A 17,167-nucleotide genomic window follows, 5' to 3' on the forward strand; every position below is an offset into this window, starting at 1 on the left:
TAAATGACAGAGCCCAGACTAAAATTCAGGTCTACTGACTGGCAATTCAGAGCTCATTCTTCCCACAACCTTTTCCTTACACCATTCTGGTTTTACCATATACAAATATGTGTGTGTGTGTGTGTGTGTGTGTGTGTATACACATATATATACATATAAATAAATAAAAGCTCTACATAGAAGCATATTGTATAGGGTTTTATTAGCTTGAGATTGTTAAAATTGCTTTGGCAGAGATCAGTGGGAAAAAAAAAATCTTCCCTCTTATCTCTTCCTTGCTCAGAAGATGCTGTACAAGGGCAGCTAGGTGGCGCAGTGGATAGAGCACCAGCCCTGGATTCAGGAGTACCTGAGTTCAAATCCGACCTTAGACACTTAACACTAGCTGTGTGACCCTGGGCAAGTCACTTAACCCCAATTGCCTCACTAAAAAAAAAAAAAGAAAAAAAAAAGAAGATGCTGTAAAAATTATATTAACTGGTCCTAATCTGTAAACTTCTGGCTGGCTATCTGACTACTATTAGCTGCCTAAGCCAGTCTGTAAGGGCTGTTTAAAAATTCCCACAACTGCTTCTCCCAGACTGATGAGGAAAAGCCTTTTTTTTTTTTTCAATTAAAGCACAAGGGTTTATTCATATGGAGCAAACTTAGAGTTAAATACAAAGAGAAATACTACCTGACTGCGTTTTAACTTTCTCCCTGCTGCCTGAGCGTCTCTTGCCTGTCTGGCTGGTTTGCTGCTGCAACCATGCCTCATTCTACGTCTCTCCTTCAGTCCTCTGCAACTGCCCCCTTTCTCAGTCTTCCCTTTCACTGTCAGCCTTGCCACTCTCCATAACCACCCTTCTCAGTCCTTGCCGTAGCTCCTTTACTCCTGCTCCCTTTCACTCTTCTCTCTACTGTCAGCCGCCCCCCACTAACTCTCAGTCCTCAGTCCTCTGCACTGTCAGCCATGCCTGCTCTCCCGTAGCCTCCCCTTTCTCAGTCTCCCTTTTCACTGTCGGCCCCCTAGGCTATATACCTCTTCTTTGTTCTCCTGAAACTCTGGCTGACCATGACCACACAAGCCAAGCTAATTCATTGGCTCTCCCAGGACAGGCAGAGCCCCAGGCTGGGCACACCCAGAGCTGGGAGCTGGGCAGAGGAAGCTCTGGCTTGCCTGAAGCCTTCTCTGTGCATCCTGCTGAGTGGGGCCTGGGCTGGGCGTGGCAGGCAATGCTTATGTGCCTGGGGCAATTTCGGGAGAGCAGTTGTGCTGGGGCAGGGGCACCCGAGGCTAATTTTAGAGCTTACAATGCTAGAAGAAACAGATCAGTTTTGTTACAGCAAGGTAGCATGGGGGTAATGATAGATAGCTTTTTTAGTCAGGAATACCTGGCCTCAAGTTCTCCATGGGGCCCATATTTCCTGTATGACACAGGCAAGTCACCAAACTCTCTCAAAGTGTCGTAGTGATTCTTTTTTTTTTTTTTTTTGCGCAGGGCAATGGGGGTTAAGTGACTTGCCCAGGGTCACACAGCTAGTAAGTGTCAAGTGTCTGAGGCCGGATTTGAACTCAGGAACTCCTGAATCCAGGGCCGGTGCTTTGTCTACTGTGCCATCTAGCCACCCCCTGTCATAGTGATTCTTAATCTTCAGTAGTTTTGCATCAAAGAACATTGGATCCCAAATTACAAATCATAGGCTCCTGGAAACTCTGAAGGTCTTTAGAATCATCAGGCTTACTTCTTTCTTTAACAGACCAAATCTAGGCCTGGGGATCCACAAGAAGTAGGGGAGACTGATGTAGGAGTTCTTTTTGCCTGTCCAGACACGAAATCCCCCAGTGGGAAGTCTTTGGTTCTTACTCTTCCTTCTCTACACTTTCTCTGAGGGCTTACACATTTCTACAACTTCAGTTCTATAAGAGTGATCTCCACATCTCTATCTCTGCCCCTTATATATCTCTCTCTTAAGCTCCAGCTGCATATTTCCAGATGTCTTCCAAGTTTCCTTCTTTTTCAGAGGTATTATGAACGGTAATTCTCACTTATAAAGGGCACACTAACATGTGAGACCCTAGACAAATCACTTAACTCTTCTGGGCTTCAGTTTCCTTTCTTCTCAGATAGTGAGGTTGGACTAAATGATGCCTAAGATTTCTTTGAGTTTCTTCATCCTTTTTTCTCATCACCTCAAAATCAACAAATCTAGAAACCAAACTCATCTTTCCCTCCAAACCCTCCGACCATTCTTTTCAGTTAATCTGTCAATGGTTCCACCTAGACTTTACATCTTGGAGTAATTTGGGATGCTTCACTGTCCCTGTGTTCCTAGTGTACAATCCTTGTCCAAATCCAGTGTACCTCACACCTGTATCATTGTATCTTGTTAATCCAAAACCCTAAAAACTTAAACTCAACAAATAATGATTAAATATTTATCCAGAAATCCAAGCTTTGCTATTTCCTCTGCCATTGTACCCTCTAGAAACGCAGACCTTGTCATCCACCTACCTTCTGAGACTAACAGACCCTCTGAGCTTTGCCATCAGCCCTACAGCTGCACACATGTGAGTTTATGAGCTCTTTCTTCCTATTAAAATATAAGCTCCCTGTGTGGAGTTCTTTGAGTTCTTTTTTTTTTTTTTGGCGAGGCAATTGGGGTTAAGTGACTTGCCCAGGGTCACACAGCTAGTAAGTGTCAAGTGTCTGAGGCCGAATTTAAATTTTTTTTTTAGTGAGGCAATTGGGGTTAAGTGACTTGCCCAGGGTCACACAGCTATTAAGTGTTAAGTGTCTGAGGCCGGATTTGAACTCAGGTACTCCTGACTCCAGGGCCGGTGCTCTATCCACTGTGCTACCTAGCTGCCCCATTCTTTGAGTTCTTGCTTTTATACTTGTATTCCAACACTAATCTCTTAGTAAAACAGTTAATAAATGTTTTTTCATCCATCCATCCATCCATCCATTTATTATTATTTTCAGTGCTGCAACAGAGGCCAAAAGAGAGACAAAGATACATACGGCCATCTCCACTCTTAAGGAGTTAGTTGGGGAGATGAGACTTTTACACAAATAAACAGAAGGCAGAAATAGAATATAAGAAACAAGTACAAAAAGTGCTATGAGAGTGCTGGAGGGTAAAGTCCGGGAAAGCTTCATGGTGGCAGCATTTGAAATGGTCATGAAGAAATCAATTCTGATGCAATTTCCTCACCTCAGAGCTCTCTCCACCTCTGTATCTAGTCAAATTATTTTTTGTCAAATTTTCCCCCCTCAAGACCATGAATTGTAGAGGTGGAAGGAACCTTAGGGACCAGAGTCTGATGCCCTCATTTTACAGATGAGGTAACTGAGGGCTGGAGAGGTTAAGTTACTAAAACACCATCTTCATCATGTCACTAACCTGCCAAACACTCAATGCTGCTCAAACACCCACTGCCTACAAAGTGAGTGTGAGCTCATTGATCCGGCATTTGAAGTTTTCTACATTATCACAAACCTCTGTTTCCAGTCTTATTTCACTGCTCCTCTCCCATGAAGTTTCTTTCCTTTTTTTTCGGGGCAACTGGGGTTAAGTGACTTGCCCAGGGTCACACAGCTAGTAAGTGTTATGTGTCTGAGGTCAGATTTGAACTCAGGTCCTCCTGAATCCAGGGTCAGTGCTCTATCCACTGTGCCACCTAGCTGCCTCTCCCATGAACTTTCAATTTCCAGTAAAGCAGATAAAATTGTGATCCCAACTTGCCTCCTCCCTGACCTTTTTGTAATTGTTAACCACCCTTTCTTTCTACATCCCTTGGTTTCCATGACACTGCTCTTTCCTGGTTCTTCCTCTACCTCTCTAACAGCTTCCTCTCAGTCTCCTTCACACATTCATTATTTTCCTCCCCCCCTATAAATGTGTGTACCCCAAGCCTCAGCTCTAAGCCATTTTCTCTCACCTTCTCTTCTTGGTTAATCTCACCAGCTCCCAAGGGATAGATATAGCTAGCTTTTTTGCCTCCTTGGAACACCAGAGCTGCATCTCTAATTCCAATTCTTTGACCAAAGCAGAGCATCTAGAAAGTATATACAACTCAGTGACTCTCAATCAATCAACATGAATTAATTGAGCACCTTCTATGTGCCAGTTCTGGGAATACAAATACAATAAATGAACCCCTACTCTCAAGTTTACATTCTAGTTGGGGGTGGGGTGGGGATAACAAGGACAATATATAAACACAGAAGAAATATAAAAAGAACAAATACAAAGTAGTTGAATACAAGGTAGTCTGAAAGGGGAGGCACTAGTAGTAAAATCGTATGGAATGTGGTATTTGAATCCAGAATTATGCCCCAAGTCATCAAATTGTACATATCCTTTGACCCAGCAATATCACTAATAGACCTGTGACCCTAAAGAGATAAAGAAAGATGAAGAGAACCAAGATGTACAAAAATATTTATAGCAGCTCTTTTCATTGTAGTCCCAAACTGAAAACTAAGTGGGGGAATGGCTGAACAAGTTATGGTATACAAATGATAGGAAATACTATTATTCTATAAGAAATAATGAAAACGATGGTTTCGGTGAAACATGGCAAGGCCTGAATGAACTAATAATGAAGTGAGCAAAACCAGGAGAACAATTTATACAAAACAACCTATAGAATACAGTTTATACAAAACAACAACACCATAAAAACAAATAACTTTGAAAGACATAAGAATTCTGATTGGTTCAGTGACCAACCATGATTCTACAGGGCTAGTGATGAAGCATGCTACACATTTTCTGAGAGAGGTGAAGGACAGAGAGAGCAGAATGAAACATATTTTTTGAACATGGTCAATGGGAGATTTTGTTTTCCTTAACTATGCATATTTCTTAGATTTTTTTTTTCAATAATGGAGAGGGTGGAAGGAAAGAAAATGTATTTTTGTTAATTAAAAAAATTAATGAAAACAAATCTAGGTTAAAAAAGAAAAGGAATTGTTTGAGTTTCCTTTTAGAGCGAGAGATTCTATGAGGTAGAAGTGAGGAGAGAGCACATTCCATCATGGGGGAATGACCCGTGAAAAGGCAAGGGAATAGGAGTGAAGAATAATGAGAACGGTATGGCTGGATTGCCCAGTGTGGGAGGGAGGTCAATCAATGTACAATGAGGTTGGAAAGTTTGGTTGAGAGCAGGTTGGGAAGGGCTTTAAAATCTAGTTAGAGATGTTTAGATTTGAATTTAGAAGCAAGAGAAAGTCACTGGAGTTTATGGAGTAAGGGGATGACATGGCACAATCTGTGCTTTTAAAAAATGACTTTGGGGGGTGGCTAGGTGGCACAGTGGATTAAGCACTGGCCCTGGATTCAGGAGTACCTGAGTTCAAATCCGGCCTCAGACACTTGACACTTACTAGCTGTGTGACCCTGGGCAAGTCACTTAACCCCCACTGCCCAGCACCAAAAAAAAAAAATATATATGACTGGCAGCCATATGGAAGAGGGACTGAGAGATGAGGCAGGAAGACCAATTAGGCTTGAAATTATCTAGTTGAAAAATAATAAAAGCCTGTAGTAAGTTGGTAGCTATGTGAGTAGAGCAAAGGTGTCGTATGGGAGAGCCATTGTGGAGACAGAAACTTCAAGATTTGGTAAGTGATTGGTTATTTGGAGTGAGGGAAAGTGAGGCATTGTGTCAAATCCTGAGGTTATGATCCTCGAAGAGTAGAAGAAATGGGGCACCTTTAACAGAGACAGGGAAGTTTGGAAGAGGAATGGGATTGGAGAGGAAAGACAATGAGTTCTGTTTTGGACATGTTAAGTTTGAGATGTCCCTGGGACATTCACTGAAATGTCCAATAGACAATTGGCAATGCAGTGTTAAAAGTTAAGGGCAAGATTAGGACAGGATATAGACACCTGGGAATCATCAGAATAGAGATGATGATTAAACCCATGAGAGCTAATGAGATTGCCAAGCAAGAAAGTGTAGAGAGATTGTAGGAAGCCTAGGGGAGAATCTAGAGGAGCAACCTTAGTTGGAGGGAGGTGTGATCTGCTGGATGAACCAAAGGAGACAGGAGCAGTTAGTCAGGTAGGAGACTGAGGAGAGTACTGCATGACAAAAATTTGGGAGGAGGGGGCGATAAATAGTGTAAAAGGCAGCAAATAGGGCAAGAAGGACTAAAACTGAAAAAAAGATGATAGTATCTGGCAATTAAGAGATCACTGACTGGGGGGCAGCTAGGTGGAGCAGTGCATAGAGCACCGACCCTGGAGTCAAGAGTACCTGAGTTCAAATCTCACCTCAGACACTTAACACTTACTAGCTGTGTGACCCTGGGCAAGTCACTTAACCCCAATTGCCTCACTAAAAAAAAAATTAAAAATAAAAAAAAAGAGAGATCACTGACAACTTTGGAGAAATCCGTGTCTGTGCAGTGATAAGGTCCCTTTTTTTTCTTATTTACACAATATAGAAAAACTAGAGAGCAGGTTGAAGGAACCCTCAACCTCCTTGTATCTAGGATGTGTCAGGAAAACTATTATTTAATAGTAATACCTTAGGTTGGAATAGCATTCAACTACTTAACAAAGCCTTTTTTGGTGGGGGCAGGGCAATGAGGGTTAAATGACTTGCCCAAGGTCACACAGCTAGCAAGTGTCAAGTGTCTGAGGTCACATTTGAACTCAGGTCCTCCTGAATCCAGGGCTGGTTCTTTATCCACTGCACCTAGCTGCCCCTTACAAAGCCTTTTAATGTACTATCTCAATAACCTTTGTGAAAGTTGTCGGTGCAAGTATTGTCATGCTTCTTTACACTTTACAGGTCAGAAAGTTGAAGCTCCAAAAAGTTTAGATCTATTAGCTCAAATTACACAGGGGTCTAGTCAGGACATCAACCGACTTCCTCCTAGTCTAACGGTTAGTTTAGGTGCTGTTGTTTTTAGCACAATAATTTTTAGGGATATATACATTCACACATATACAGAACCTATCATCTATCTGTCTATCTATCTAAGCTTGCTGTGCATTCCTTTTGGAATTGTGAGGGGGAGAGGTGAGATTGTTGAAAGGTGCTGTGTACAAGTAGATGTGAGAGTTATCTTGCTTTCACTGGACTCCATCTCTGTATCTGACAATAGTGTAGTCACCTTGGCACCTGATAAACTAGAGAAAGTAAAAAGCATACCAGGTACCAACTCTTTGAACTGCCCTATGAGTCAGATTCCGGTGTTGGTTTTATTTGTTTGTGTTTTGTTTTTTAGGGGAGGTTTGACAAGTATGAAAAAATCTAAGTCCCTCCCAGATTATTTAAATAAACACATAGAAACAGTTTAGGTTCATCAACTAAGTTAAGGTTGTAAAACTGGTATTGCATCAGCATGTCACTCTTGTCTTTGAGTCTCTGGCACCAAACGTGGTGCTGTGCCCAGGGTGGGTATTTAACGTTTGTTGAATTGAATTCTCTTCTTGCCGACCCAGAGGTGGAGACCCGCAACGGGATAGTTTTTAGAGAGGGTGTTTTTACTGATTCGAAACTCATGAAAACTTAGCAACCGTGGGTTATGACATCACTCTTTAGTTTCCCCAGTGCACCAGAGTTCCTTGGCATATTTTCCCCCAAAAGTTTGCAAACCTCTCCAGGCTTTTCTGCAAAAGGAAGCAACACACGTTCTCCCCACGTGGCAGGAGAGCAGGGATACCTTCTCTTTTCCCGAAGACGGCTAGCTTCCAGCGCAGCTTCCCTCTTAGTGGATAGGGCTTTTTGTCTTGGCTCCCAAATCAAAGGGCCCAGGCTCCATTTTGTGAAGGCAGGAAACTCCCTTTTCCACCAGCCTTGCAAACCCGGGGCCGGGGAACAATAGCTTGCTCCTTCCATCCTCCTTCTTCACCAGCTCGTGGGGGCGTGCTGGGGAGGAGGGAAGGGGGGGGGGGATGTGTGTGAGTGTGTGGCTCTCAGTGTGTGCGTGTGTGTGCGCGCACTAGGGAGGGCGGGGAATGGTCGGGACCTGAGCTTTACTCCTTGGACATAGTCGAATGGGCGGCGTGTCCTAGGACATAGGAGGAGGGAGCGATGGAAAGGGAAGAGGGGAGAGAGGGACAAGAACCAAGAGCTCCGTAGTTGAGGGCGGGGAGGAGAGGAGAGCGGTCTAGGGGGGCAGCCTTAGAGCCTGGGTGCGGAACTGCTTTTGGAGCGACCCGGCGCCCGGCTGGACGGGGCTGGGCGGCGCCAGCGCCGGACTCCCCCGGACTGGACTAGAGAAGGCGGGGCCCGGCGTGTTGAAGGGAGGAAGGGGAAGGGAGAGGACGAGAGGAGCGGGAGGTGGAGCTGTTTGGGAGGAAGGGGAAGGGATGGGATAGCAGCAGCCGCCGGAGCAGCTGGGGCCGCCCCCTCCACCCCTAGCACCACCGCTGCAGCAGCAGCAGCAGCAGCCGCCGCGAGGAGAGGAGGAGGAGCCGTCGGGACTCGGAGTGTGTGTACTTGGGAGGAGGAGGAGGAGGAGGAGGAGGAGGAGGAGGAGGAGGAGGAGGAGGAGGAGGAAGAGAAAGGAAGGGTGTTTCCTAGGGCTGTTCCCAGTCCGGGTGACTCAAAGCAGGAAATTCCCCAAGACCGGCCAGCCCGAGCAGGGGAGCGAGGGGTCCCGGGAGCGAGCCCCTCTGCCCTGCCCACGGGGCTAGGGACGCCGTGCTGGGGAGCAGCAGCTGGGCAGAGGCGCCTCCTCCACCGCCCGGTAAGAAACTTTTCTCTCCTTCTTTCTCCGTCTCCCCCGGGGCCCGCACCACGCGCGGGGCGTGGGAGCTTGGGGAGGAGAAGCAGGGAGTCCCCACCGCCGCTTTTCTCCCTCCCCCACCAGCGTTTACACCACCGCTCCCACCCACCCAACCCCCCGCACGCGGTGGCCCCCAGTAGCTGGTGCGGGTCTGGGGGCTTCCCGTCTCGATCGAGCCAGAGTTAGGGGAGCCCTTTTCCTGGGGGCGCCTACCCCGAGGCCGGTGCCTGCATCGGAGCCGGTGTGCGGGGGCTGGGGTGGAGGGCCTGCGGGCTGCGGAGCGCGCTGTGCGGGGGTGGGATCCTGCCCCAGCCCCCGCCGCCTCCCTTCGTCCTTCCGAGTTGGCTCAGAGTCTCGTTGTCCCCTTGGGGAAGAGGAGGGGGTGAGTGGAGCCCAGCCCTGGGACCTATTCTTTCTTGGGGAGGGGGTGGCCCATGCATGAAATCCCATCTCGGGAAATCTCACACCCCAAAGTGTGTATGTGTGTTGTATGTTGTGTCTGTGTGTGTTTGAGAATCCTACACCTTCCTGGTCCCCTGGAATGTCACTTCTTGAAATCAACTCCAAGAAAAGATGCAAGAGGTGACTCGGAATGGATATAATTAACCCCCCTGGTTTTCACCAGTAGTTTACTCTTCCCCACCGAACCCCAGTTGACCCTTTGGAGAAAATGGCCTTGAATTAAATGCTTACAGATATCTTTCAAAGAGTCCCTGAGGGCCATGTGAAATACAGTGGCACAGATTTGGGGTGTTTGGGTCGTCTGTGATTCAAATCAGTACCGGCCAGGTTATTATATCACAACAGGATGTTAAGCAACTCAGATCTTTGATGAACTTTTTTATTTTTTAAAATGAATAAAACTCACTCTGCTTTATGCTTTCTTTTTCTGTTTCCAAACCATGAAATAGAAATAATCCAACTGTTTATAAGAGAGTTATTAGGTGCACACTCACCTAGTATCGTGCTTTAAAGGTTGGCCTTTTAAGTTTGAAACTTCTGTTTTTTAATGTAGGAACCCCATTTACGTGTTTTTCCTTACAGAGGATAAGAGATCACTTTCAAATTTAGAGAATTTTAATAGAAGTCAATTATTGAACACCAGTAGTGTGTAGAGCATTGTAGATAATAATAGTAATGATAGCTGACTTTTATGTAGTGCTTGAAGGTTTGCAAAATCCTTTATCTCATTTAAAACTCACTACTGCCGTGGGAAGCAAGTGTTAATATCCTTTTAGTAAACTGAGGCCTTGTGAGAGGTTAAGTAATGGAAATCGGTAAATTTGTTAATCTTGCATGAAGACAATAGATAAAAACTTTAAACAACTTTTTTTAAATTCAGTGCCTCTCCTTGGGGAGAGGAGAGAGATTATTCTAAAGCAAATGGAATTTGCCGGACAGAGGGTGAAGAAGCAAGAATTGGCTGCTTTTCCTGTTGATGTATTTTGTGCTCTGTGGCCAGTATTATGGAAGCAACAGTCACTTTTCCTCTCGTGATTGTGAGTTTTAAAAATGACATGCCAAAAACCCCCCCATAACTCCTATTTTAAGTATGAAACGTATGTAGCTGGAAATGTCATATTGCATGGGCATAGGAAGAGGAATGAAAGATTAATTGAAGAGTTAAGTTTAAGCATCATTTTTAAAGCCAAGAGGAGGATCCAATGCCAGTTTGGGATTGATGTCTTTACAATGACAGACTGTAGCTGCTTATTAAAGCCTGAATTGTATTATTTGTTGTCTTTGGGCAGCTGAAGCTTTGGTATCTGAATATTTGATATTAATAGACAATTTCAATACTGTATGCCTCAATATGTCATTTACCATGATTTATGTTACATTGGCTTGGTGGTGTAAAATGGTGATTAATCACTGATTATGAGCTTTCTACAGGATAGACTTAAAGCAGTGTTTCAACTAGAAAAAATTCCAATGCATGTTCGTGGGTGTGTTGGAACATTTGACCAGCTTGTCATGAGTATGACAACTAAAAAAGCCTGTTATTCTTAAAGCTATACATTCTCATACATGTACATGTAGGATGTTAGATTTGCACTTGCTATTTTGTTATTCCTGGAGCACCTTTACATGATATCTTCTATTTTCAGGGGTTTTCATGTCACATAAATTAATTTGAAGCCTGAAAGAAATTAAACCAAACTTTTAAATGGTGTTATATATAATTTCATTTTTTAAAAAAATTGTAAATATTAGCATTATATTGTTATTGCTAAGTTTGGTGCTCACTCCTGTAGTTATTGCACATTATGGCTAAAATGGGATTAGGACTTAGAAGATTCCTTGGGGAAAAAATGGTTTGTAGGCTGAATGTGTGTATGTGTGTGTGTGTGTTTTCATGCTTAAGCACAGGGGCCTTTAGTAATCATCTAGTCCATGAAATTCTTAAGAATAGTTTAATAATTGTATCTTAATATAATGTATTTTATACATTGAAAAACATTATTTTTAGAAGACTATTGATTTCACCACATAGTAGAAGGGGTCCATAGCACATAAAAAGTCAAGAAATCTTGATTTAGTTCATTCCCCCCTTTTTTTTTTTTTAGTGAGGCAATTGGAGTTAAGTGACTTGCCCAGGGTCACACAGCTAGTAAGTGTTAAGTGTCTGAGGCCGGATTTGAACTCAGGTACTCCTGACTCCAGGGCCGGTGCTCTATCCACTTTGCCACCTAGCTGCCCCCCCCCCTTTTTATTAATAAGCTAGCTGAGGCCCAGAGAGATGAAGTAACTTTAAGGTTGTAAAATTTTTATTAAAAATGTTACCTTTTGGGCCAAATTCTCAAAACATTTATACATTTATTATTCTAATTCTTAATTTATGATGATGGGACTAGTTACTATCAGGAGTAATTTTGATTTTTTTTCTTAGTAATAGCAGTGGATTTTCACTGATCTATCCATATATACTTTCCCTCAGCCCCCTTTCTGACCTAGTTGGATAGATGCATTTGAATACATACATACACACACACACAAACTCACTCTCTCTCTCTCTCTCTCTCTCTCTCTCTCTCTCTCTCTCTCCCCCTCTCCCTCTCTCCCCCCTCCCCCTCTCCCCTCCCTCTCCTAACTGAACAAAGGATTCAGATACTGAAAAAATATCATAGCTTACAGTTACAGTTTTATCAATCAGTATGGAGATAATACAACTGATGGACCTGAGGCATGGAATGTGACTTGCCCAAGGTGATACATCTAGGTGCTGTTTGGTGGGTCCAAGACTCCCGCTAAGATCTTTTTGACTCAAAGTTTGACCCAAAGTAATTTAGAGGCTCAAATAAGAGAATGTATGGAGAGAGACAGAGTCACCTAGGTGGCTTAGTAGATAGAGCTCTGGGCCTGGAGTCAGGAAGACCTGAGTTTAAATTTGGCTGTAGACACTTACTAGCTATGTGACCCTTGGCAAGTCACTTAACTTCTGTTTGCCTTAGTCCACTGGAGAAAGAAATGGCAAACTACTCCAGTATCTTTGTCAAGAAAATCCCATGGATGGTATTGGCATACTATGATCCACGGGTCACCGAGTCAGATATGACTGAACAACAAATTGAGAGAGACAGTGTGGTATAGTAGATGAAGAGCTGGTCCCAGAGTCAAGGAAACCTGGATTTAAATCCTATCTCTGAAATACTGCTGGCTATATAACCCTGCTAGGGCAAGTCATTTAACCTGGCAGTATCTTTGGCAACTCTTGAAGACTATTAAGTTGTAGAATAATGGCTGATCTTCATTGGTGGAGGGGGTTTCTCAACCAGAAGTTCCTTACATCAATGAAATCCTAATGTCTGAACCCAAAATTAAAAAAAAAAAATCTATGTGATGCGTAAAATGTTGCGCAAATGTGGAGATATAATTACGATGATGAAATCATGGTAACACTAATTCCTCTGTAGGCAGTTTCACATGAAGACAAGGAGAGCTACCCACGCCGGTTCTCTGGTTCTATGAATAGAACTGGATTTTGCTTATTCAATGGAGAAGTACCATTGGTACTTTTACAGTGCTGTGGTATAGTCTTGGCAGGCAGCAGGCAGCCTCATTGGCTGCTATTAGCAGAACTTCAAACACACGATCATCTCTAAGGCTTTCATTAGTCATTAAGGGATCTTGACTTCCCTAAAAGGCTGAAATCCGTGGAGACTTTCTATTCTTTGTGTCCTTTCTGTCATTCAACTTAACAAATTGTATCAAGAGTCCATTATATACTTAGGAAACCTAGACTCTTTAGGGGATACAAAAAGAAATTAAGAAATGGTTCCTGCCTTTAAGGTGCTTATACTATTGGTTAAGTATTGATGGGCTCCATGGAATCTCTGCACGGGATACCATACAAAGCCAAAAAAGAATCACACCGATTTCCTTTGTCTAAAAACAAGCAGAATTACTGCAGGAAAAAAAACTATTGGAGTTTAAGGGGCTGGGAAAGCAAGAGATATTGATGAAAACTAATTGTTCCTCCACCAATCTTCTTTCTCTTCCTTTCTGCCTATGAACATGTCCAAGTCTCTTTACTAGTTTATTCCATTCCTTTAAGATATTTTATGACAAAGCTCTTCCTTTTAACAACCAGGCTCCTAGAAAGAAAAAAAAATCTCTTGTCTGTACCTCCACACAGTCTCTTCTTAGTCACTTTTCAACCCCCTGCCATCTGTATTCTCTCCTCATCATCATCTGAGGCTGCTCTTTCCAAAGTTACTAGTGATATCTTAATTCCCAAATCTAATTTTTTTTCCCTCTCAGTCTTAGTCCTTCTTGACTTTTCAGTAGCTTTTAACACTGTTGACCATCCTCTCCTGGATAATCTTTTTTGGGGAGGGTATGGGGGGTTGTGAAATTGTTTCTTGGTTTTCCTCTTAGCTGTTTTGATGGCTCCTTCTCTGTTTCCTTTGTTGGCTCATCATCCAAAATACAATCCTTAAATGTGGGTAAATGCCAAGATTGCTCTTGCTTCCCTCTTCTTTTACCGATCACCTGTAAGGTTGAATACAGATTCTTCTGTTTGGCAGTTTTAACTTCACAATCTTCAGGTTACCTTTTTTTTGGATGAGGCATTTGGGGTTAAGTGACTTGCCCAGCGTCACACAGCTAGTAAGTGTCAAGTATCTGAGGCCAGATTTGAACTCGGGTCTTTCTGACTCCAGGGCTGGTGCTTTATCCACTGTGCCACCTAGCTGCCCCATGCAGGTTACCTTTACAACCTTTTCCCCTTTATACCCTAGTCCTTTTATTTAAGGTCATGGAACCAAGACTTGACATCAAGTTCATGCCTTTGAGCTGTCCTCACACTGCCTTCATACCTTAGTGCTTCCTTCATTTACAACAGACCATTTCTGGGCTTTTTTGCATAGATTGTACCTTGTGTTCCACTTGCTTTTTAGAATACATATTTTCCTTCAAAGCCCCCAGCTCAGTCACCTCCTTTTCCACCTAGACCGTCCTGATATACTTTCCCCATCCAAAAATTTACTTCATATTTATTTGTATGTACTTACATGTACATTTCTCCCTTTATAGAACACAAGTCCCTTGAGGGAAGAGACAGTTTCATTTCTGTCTTTGTATCCCCAGCATCTAGGACAGTGGGCACTGAGTGGTGTTGATGGTATGACCTTAGGCAAGTCACTTCACGTATCTGGGTCTTAGTTTCTTCGTCTGTAAAATGGGAGGATTGGATTAGATGCTATCGAAGGGTCTCTTTTAACTCTAAATCCTTTGATTCTATAATGTCAAGTACTTATTTTGCTGATATCAGGCTAATCTTAGTAGGGACTAGGAAGGTGGGAGAAAATTTTCTGATTTGGGGACAAACCTTAGGGTCCAAGAAGACATTATCTTTGAATCCTAAATTAATAAAGCCTTTCCTCCAGCTCATTGATAAAATTGTTTTCAGATTGGCACTTGAAGAGAATATCCTCGGGCAAATGTAGATTATTCTTCCTTTATCTGTCACAACAGTACTACCACATATCTGCGTAACGTTCTACAGCTTACAAATAATGTTAACATTTTTGCCATTTATAACTCTGTAAGGTAGGATGGGCATGCATTACCAGCATGCTCATGTTATTCACTCATTTATCTATCTATTTATTTTGGGCGGGGCAATGGGGGTTAAGTGACTTGCCTAAGGTCACATAGCTAGTAAGTGTCATGTTCATGTTATTTATTTTTATTAAACATTTATATACTTTGTGCCAAGCACTGTGCTAAGAGCTTTATAAGTATCTCACGTGAAAAAAAAACATTTGGAATGGTTCACAAATAACTTGTCATCTTTTCCACAGGGGCCATGCTAATCTTCTTTGTCTAGTTTCAATTTTAGTATATATGCTGCCAAAGCCAGCACTATCATCCCTATTTTCTGATGAAGAAATGCAAGGGTTTGAGAGATTATGTAATTTGCTTGAGATCGTAGAACCAGGACTGTTGACACCTATTCCAGGGCTTTCCAGCTGTCTCAAACTGTCTTTATTAATGTCATGTTAGTTTCTTAAATATGATAAGGGTAGAACTTTTACCTGAATTAGCCACTTGTGGAAATGTTTGTCATTTCCCCACCCTTTCTGGACTAATCTTTTGCCCAAATGGTGTCAGGTATAGGCAGTGAAATATATGAACAATAGTTCTACTGTGGTCTCTGCAGAATCCATTTAAGCTGCATGAGTGCAAACTTCATGAGACTTTAAGAATGAGCAGCTGGGGGGCAGCTAGGTGGCAAAGTGGATAGAGCATTGGCCCTGGAATCAGATACTTTAGACACTTTAACACTTACTGTCTGTGTGACCCTGGGCAAGTCACTTAACCCCAATTGCTTCACCAACAAAACCCAAACCAAACCAAAACCCAAAAAACAAAAGACAAACAAATAAAACGACAACAAAAGCCAAAAAACAAAAAGGGGGGGGGCAGCTAGGTGGCGCAGTGGATAAAGCACTGACCCTGGATTCAGGAGGACCTGAGTTCAAATCCAGCTTCAGACACTTGACACTTACTAGTTGTGTGGCCCTGGGCAAGTCACTTAACCCTCATTGCGCAGTACCCCTCCTCCCCCCCAAAAAAATGTAAAGAAAAAAAAAAAGAATGAGCAGCTAGGGATGTCAATGTCAGGGTACTAATACCATGCTTTTCACAAATCCCATGAGTTCTGGCAAGTTGAGTCAACAAGCACTTATTAAGTGCCAGTTATGTGCAGAGATCTGTGCTAAGTGTTCAAGATTGTTGTTGTTCATCCTTCATTCTCGAAGAGGACCAATAACATCATGAGGGTGAATTGGATTTAAGTGAGGCAGAGCTGTTCAGTCTTCAGCCTCACTCTCTTTTACAGAGTCATCGAAGTCTAGTTGGCAAGACAAAAGTCAAGACAACTAACAGTGGTCTGCAATGTAGTGGATGACCTTGGTCTTTCTAAATTAAGATCTTTATGAAGGTCTCAGTTTGTCTGAGGCAAGACCTATTCAAAGAATAAGGGCTAAGTAAGAATTGAGACAAAAAATGGCCTACTTTGCCATCAGGAAAATAGCAGTATGGGAGGGAGAGACCCTCAATTTCTGGCCAGAGCAGAAAATTATTGCTATATTGCTATTTAAACTCATTCTAAGCCATCAAAACCTAAACAGTAAGCCACAGAGGCATGGTTTGGAGGCTATTTATTGGCTATTCATTAAAAGCCAGAGTGATGTAGGTTTAAAGGCTAGTCAGGTAGTTCCTTTTGAAACATGTTGGACTTTTTAAAAGCCTTTTTTTTTCCCAGAACTATCTTTCTAGAAATCATAAGTGAAAACTGCACAGGACAAAAAGTAAATTGGCCCAGATTTTTGGAAAAAAACCAATAACAACAAAATAAACAAACAAATAATGAATGAATGAATGAAATAAGCTCAAGAAAAGTGTCCAGGATACAAAAAAAAGGCAGGAGACAAACCCTGCTAAGTAAACCACAGTGATTGGTGGGTCTTACAGTACCTTAGAGGAAGATACCAAATCATCACAAAAGCAGTCTGAACCTTTTGCATATACATTATCTTGAAACAATGAGATGTACACCTTAGACATAATGCAGAAATCTCTTCTCCCACTTCCCTTGCAGGTACTCAGGTTGAAATAGGGTGCTCATAGTTATTTAAGATATGATCTGACTTATGTCTGCAACTGATTTTCAACAAGAACGGTTTCATTACTTTTTTTTCCTTTGGGTGGGGCAATGAGGGTTAAGTGACTTGCCCAGGGTCACACAGCTAGTAAGTATCAAGTGTCTGAGGCCGGATTTGAACTCAGGTCCTCCTGAATCCAAGGCCAGAGCTTTAACCACTGCGCCACCTAGCTGCCCCCCATTATTATTAATTTTTTTTTAGTGAGGCAATTGGGGTTAAGTGACTTGCCCAGGGTCACACAGCTAGTAAGTGTTAAGTGTC

General features: G+C 42.7%; 1 protein-coding gene and 1 non-coding gene across 3 annotated transcripts in view; one reads left to right on the top strand and one right to left on the bottom strand.

Moving 5' to 3' along the window:
* Positions 1 to 8,503: 8,503 nt before the first annotated feature.
* Positions 8,504 to 17,167, top strand: part of CYFIP1 (cytoplasmic FMR1 interacting protein 1) — a 169,027-nt gene continuing 160,363 nt past the window's right edge. Inside the window, exon 1 of one of the 2 annotated variants that reach the window (XM_043994180.1) lies at positions 8,504 to 8,696. The gene's annotated coding sequence lies outside the window, so the exon portion shown is untranslated. The remainder of the gene's footprint in view (positions 8,697 to 17,167) is intronic. The other variant, XM_043994179.1, reaches the window with a different exon arrangement.
* Positions 14,996 to 15,102, bottom strand: LOC122752260. The gene has a single exon (XR_006356039.1). It is a non-coding gene; the product is annotated as a U6 spliceosomal RNA (small nuclear RNA).

The sequence above is a fragment of the Dromiciops gliroides genome, chromosome 3 (genome assembly GCF_019393635.1).
Source record: "Dromiciops gliroides isolate mDroGli1 chromosome 3, mDroGli1.pri, whole genome shotgun sequence".
Taxonomy (NCBI): domain Eukaryota; kingdom Metazoa; phylum Chordata; class Mammalia; order Microbiotheria; family Microbiotheriidae; genus Dromiciops; species Dromiciops gliroides.